Source organism: Phalangium opilio, unplaced genomic scaffold (genome assembly GCF_054372755.1).
Source record: "Phalangium opilio isolate 3A_F unplaced genomic scaffold, DU_Popi_V2 ptg000104l_1, whole genome shotgun sequence".
Taxonomy (NCBI): Eukaryota; Metazoa; Arthropoda; class Arachnida; order Opiliones; family Phalangiidae; genus Phalangium; species Phalangium opilio.
The window spans coordinates 1,467,445-1,473,406 of NW_028324206.1; the positions used below are offsets into that span (position 1 = coordinate 1,467,445).

The following is a 5,962-nucleotide window of genomic DNA, read 5'->3' on the forward strand; positions in this document are numbered from 1 at the left end:
AAGTGGAATTTTCCACATTGCCTGGGTGCTGTGGATGGCAAGCATGTTAAGATTATTCCGCCACCAAAAAGCGGGTCCTACTTTTATAATTATAAAGGGTTCCATAGCATGGTGTTGATGGCAGTGGTGAATGCGAATTATGAGTTCACAATCGTCGAATATGGTGTAAATGGACGAATCTCAGAAAGAGGTGTCATTGAGCACACAATATTCCATCGCAAATTGAACGATAATTCGTTGCGCATTCCTGAACCGGAACAGCTACCTAATTCTAATACAGTTCTCCCTTACGCTTTCATAAGCGATGAAGCATTTGCGTTAACCCCTAATTTTTTAAAGCCCTTCAATCAAAGTAAAGGCGACGGGTCAGGGACGGTAAAAGGTCGGATAACAGGCCGAAAAGGTAACGGTTAAGAGTAGGCAAGGTTACCGTTTTTCTTGTTGGCTTAAGCCATCCCCAACACAAAAACGCATTGTGGGCCAAGTAGGACATTTTGACTCCAAAAAGGGTGGTGGGCCGACACTGTTGGCCAACTCAAGTCCAACGGTTGCACGCCCAGCACTTATTTGCTAATAGGGTAGCATTGAACTTGTAATTGGAAATAGGCTTTCAACAGCCGTGCCAATCAGTTGATTTGGCATGAGATAGTATCCTAGATACTTTGTTGAGAAATATTTGACCAGTCGTTTAAAATCGAACACCATAATTCGTAGAAAATCCGAGGTCTTATAAAAATATTTGATGGTTAACTGTAAAAAATTATTTTTATTACATGCCATAAAAGAAATTCCATTCCAGGATAAATGCTATTAAATTTTGCATTTCCACCTAGAAAACAAAGAAATTTAATTACACATTTTAATATTAGCATTGACGGTTAGCGCAGACACAATATACTTACTTCTTAAGTCAAGGAACCACTCTTTAAAGTATTCAAACCCATCTTCAATGTTCTACATAACTTAGTCAATTTGCGAGTGGACTTTTAATTTTGATTGCATGCCATTCTCAAATTATATAAAAAGGACTTGGTTTGTCCAAGCCTAAAAAACAAAACGATAAGAGTTTTTCCAGTTGACTGAAGCGCGGATATTTTATTTTTCTATATAATTTTAAAGACAATCTGTATTTTACTACTCTTTAATTCAATCTCCAGATTTTACTGGTAATGGATTTCTTTCCTATAAATTAATTGAAATAAAATATCTTATCTCAGATTTTTCAACAACAATTCCATTTTCGTAAAATTTTATCATGAAAAATCTGAGTTAAGTAATTTTTTATTTCAATTAATTTATAGGAAATAAATCCATTACCAGTAAAATCTGGAGATTGAATTAAAGAGTAGTAAAATACAGATTGTCTTTAAAATTATATAGAAAAATAAAATATCCGCGCTTCAGTCAACTGGAAAAAACTCTTATCGTTTTGTTTTTTAGGCTTGGACAAACCAAGTCCTTTTTATATAATATCTGTTCCTTCAGTCTTTATTTGTACTAATCTATTATAAAATAATATTTGCCTGAAATGCGAAATTTTTCACTTCTAGGACGAGGTTAAAAATGGTTCTACACTTCTACTAATTCTTATATGATACGGCTCACAATTCGTTTTAGAACCCGAGCTTTATAGTCAACTTCAAAACAAACCTGCCACGATTTTAAACTATCAAAGCCGTATCTTTTACAGTCCACTTTACGATTGCAATTATCCATGACATTGCGTGCACGGCCCTTGTACGTTTACAGTGACTGGCACCGTGGACAGTTATTTTAATTAAAATACCTAGGCCACAGGTCCAGTTTTAAAAATATCCTTATTTCCAACACTGATCCATCTATCCTTCCAGCTTTTACAATCACCCATTGCATAGACTCACTCAATAGTCTGCCTAAGCATGGATTTATAATAGAAGCTTACGCTTCCTGGATATTTCACTCACCTTAAAACGCGCACAACATTTATTCCTCGTCTGAAATAGTACCAGCCTGGCACGCGCGTTTGTGACGTAGAATTTGAGGCAAATTCAGAGTTCTAATTTTGAATAGCGCGCGCGCACGCACGCCTAAAGAAAAACTTTTGCTTCAATTTCTACGTCATCAGCCCCCCCAGTCCCCACCCGCGCGAATTTTTGTGACATAAATGTGTTTAAAATCAAAATGCCTTACTGAAGGCTACAGGGAAATATCCATAAAGCGTAAGCTTCTATTATAAATCCATGGCCTAAGTAAGGCAACTTAAGCCTTGGTCGAAACTAACATCTAAAATATAAATTAAAAAGGTATCTTAAGTATAGAATTTTAACCGAGACACATAATTAAACGAAAATTAGACCCGCCAGAGAAGTTTTTAATAAATATAGTGTTATATTTATTGAAAAATATCAAGTTAAAGTTTCAAGGCGGCGAAATGGCAAATTAGCGTCGTCTACTGTAGGGTAACGAACAATTAGCGTCGTCTGCTGTAGAATAATCTTTTGACGTACTTACGTTTTTAATTAAATTAACATACTTAGACTTAATTAAATTTGATGAAACTTGAAAAAGGCACACCTTGAATAGTAACTTGTTAATTTGAAAGTATTCCGAAACGTAACTTCACTTTAGTTTTTAAATGATTCGATGTACAGGAGCACCAAAAACCCCATGTTATTCCTATGGGAAAATCGGCGAAAATCTGTGAATTTTCATTTAACATTACGGGAGGGTGTGGGATCTTATCTTCTGTTTAACTCTTTCTGTGTTAATTTTGAGTTGATAAACCAGATTATCTTAAATTCTAAAATAAATATAATTAATATTATATATTTTCTACGTTAATTATTCACCTTGTTGAGCGTTACATCGTTTTAAAAATATAATTAGACATACTTGAGAGACTTGACTAATATTGACGTTTGAAATGAAGGATACGCCTGCTGTTTTGCCCTACTCAAATCGGTAGTATATAAATGTTTCAAATCTCAGGTTTAAGAACAGCGCAATTGCGTGAACTTTTGGCGGAAGCCCCACCACTGGGAGGCTAGACGGTTGTCGTAACCCTAGCTGATCACCGCGTATGTCTTAATCTTAACGATGACGATGGAGATAGAAGCCAGTACGTCCATGTGGGATGGACAAAAGAACGGATGATCGTCGTGTATAGAAGCCAGTAAGTACAGACTGGTGTCCATGTGGGGTGGACAAAAACCAGAAGTTGGTAGTGTTAGACAGACAATGGAGTAATAGCCAGTGTAAGAGGAATACAATTTTACAAATTTCCGGGAACTGTATATGCGGTTTGGAAATTGTGAACACATTTGCTCCGATTTGCAAACTGAGAACGTGGTCCCCTGGGGTGTAGCAACAGACACACACGTCGAAATTAGGACTCTCCGTGACATAATTCACTCGGATAGGTAATAAAAAATAAATTGTTTTATTAAAAGTTGGGAAACCAAAATAAACGTCTCCGAGTTAAGACGAGGGCGTACTCTTTCAAACAAAAATTTACTTTCCAAACACAGGTCCATTAGCCAATGAGAAAAACCGGAAATACATAGTTAAAATTTGGCGAGTTATTGCCAAGGGCATTTGTAAAGGTTAAAGCGTATAATCATTTTCTATGTATCCTCAATTCTAATTCGAACCTAATATCTATCACTTAAATGTGGATTTAAATTTCGGTTCACTCTGAACCGTAAAGACCTCCTAAAAGAGGACACGAAACAAGGTCAATTTTCGTTTTTATCTAAGGTATATTATTTCATAGACCCGATCGTTTCAACACTGGGAAAATGAAGTAATAACATACACATTATCTATTGAAGTTACCATTTACGTTTACACTATACAGGGTGTATCTGAAATGGACGTAGGAGCGGAAGTATTTGGGTTCCGGGGGCCAATATAAGACGAAACTGTTCTATGACATTTTGTCATACGCCAAGCCATTTGGAAGTTACTTGAACCTAACACTTGCTAGTTTGCATAAATCACAGCATGTTGACTTCGTCTAAAACAGTAGGTATTAAGTTCAAGATAGTATGATTATTGCAAATTAGTGGTTGCCAGCAAAAACAAAAAAGCCTCATAGCCATAGAGTTTATAGTCAATTTTTAAAGAGTAGAAAGTTGTACAGTTGGTGACTCATAAAGAACATTAATGTAAAACAACATGTTACGATTTAGTGTGTTGAAACAACTGACCTATACTAACGGGAAACTGACAGCGATAAGTAGCGCAGTCTAATAAGGAACACCGACATTTTGCTTCATTCTTCAAACAATCGAAAGGTTGCATTTAGTTTAAAGATTAGGTTAATGTTGCAACTTATCGAAATCGGTATTCGTGAATAAATGTTAGTGGGCGAATGTTTGGGATGGGATGTTGGGCAACGCCTGTTAAGGATTAAATTTTACAAATTAATTTGTAATGGTTCAAAGTGACCAAAAAGGGGAACATTCCTTACTCCAAAAAAATTACAGTGAGGGAGTAATGGCGTTTTTCCTGGGGTCTCTCCCGAAACTTCACCCGTAACAAATTAGGTACGCTATGCTGAATAGCGTACTTAGGAGTGGGCTTCATGAAACCTAGCATTCCTTCTCTAGGTCACACACTACTAACTTGTTCAAAAAAAGGGTTGAAATGCTCGTGATTGGCCTACACTGATCACGAGATACCACCAGAAGTAATAGCAGAGAAAATTTTAAGAAGAAATTTTCGTTCTTAACCTCGGAACCGAACGGATGACCGCAAATAAAACTAAAGAAAATTTGAGAAAAAACCAAAAGAAGAGCGTTAACTTAAAACTAAGAAAAAACTTCGCAAATAAATTAATAAACGATTAAACCTTAGTGAATTTGCAGACCTCCCTAAAACTTTAGACTAATGACGTTTACTAACTGGTAGCAATCTGCTAGCGTTGAGAACGACAGGAAACATCCGTGCAATGCGAGATGCAATGTAATGTACCCATAAGGAAATGTACGTTCTTACACCTTAGAATTATTCTATGAAATTTGCCAATAAAAACGGTAAAAAAGGTACTTCTTTTAAAGGTTCAAAGTGTTTTAAAGCATGTAAAAAATTATTTGCTAATTTAATGGAAACAAGACGTCGCCGGATATGTAGTCTTGTACACAAACCAAAATGAACGCTTTTACAACCTTTCGATTGCTTGAAGAATGAAGCAAAATGTCGGTGTTCCTTATTAGTTTCCGCTAGTTATCGCTGTCAGTTTCCCGTTAGTATCGGTCAGTTGTTCCAACAAACTAATCGTAACATGTTGTTTTACAATGATGTTCGTTATGAGTCACCAAATGTACAACTTTCTACTCCTTAAAAAATGAGTCTATGGTTATGAGGCTTTTTTGTTTTAGCTGGCAACCACTAATTTGCAATAATCATCCTATCTTGAACTTAATTCTTACTGTTTTAGATGAAGTCAACATGCTGTGATTTATGCAAATTAGCAAGTGTTAGGTTCAAGTAACTTCCAAATGGGTTGGCGTACGAAAAAATGTCACACCACAGTTTCGCCTTATATTGGCCCCAGGAACCCAAATACTTCCGCTCCTAACTTCCAAATGGGTTGGCGTACGAAAAAGTGTCACACCACAGTTTCGCCTTATATTGGCCCCAGGAACCCAAATACTTCCGCTCCTACGTCCATTTCAGATACACCCTGTATATTTGGAAAAAAAATGTCTGCAGACAAAAACCCCAGTTAATTAAGTTACAAAAAAATATAACACACCTATTTTGGGAACATTCAGAAGAACCCTTGTGTTTCTACCAAAAGAACTTCATTACGTTAACGCAATTTTAGTTCAAATGTATTGAAAATATCACATATTTTACAAAAACGAAGAATTAAGCATAGAAAAATCATGATTAAGAAAATAACTGAAAATGGTTGGGGAAAGTATCAAAATACGAGTTGCAGTTGGTAAAAAACAAAGATTTAGTGGAGAGATAGTTT

General features: G+C 36.0%; 1 long non-coding RNA gene across 1 annotated transcript; it reads left to right on the forward strand.

Annotated features, from left to right (window-relative positions):
- Positions 1-4,914: 4,914 nt before the first annotated feature.
- LOC149630047 (uncharacterized) lies at positions 4,915-5,491 on the forward strand. Its single transcript, XR_016374288.1, has 3 exons — positions 4,915-4,965; positions 5,040-5,177; positions 5,420-5,491. It is a non-coding gene; the product is annotated as an uncharacterized LOC149630047 (long non-coding RNA).
- The last annotated feature ends 471 nt before the right edge of the window (positions 5,492-5,962 follow it).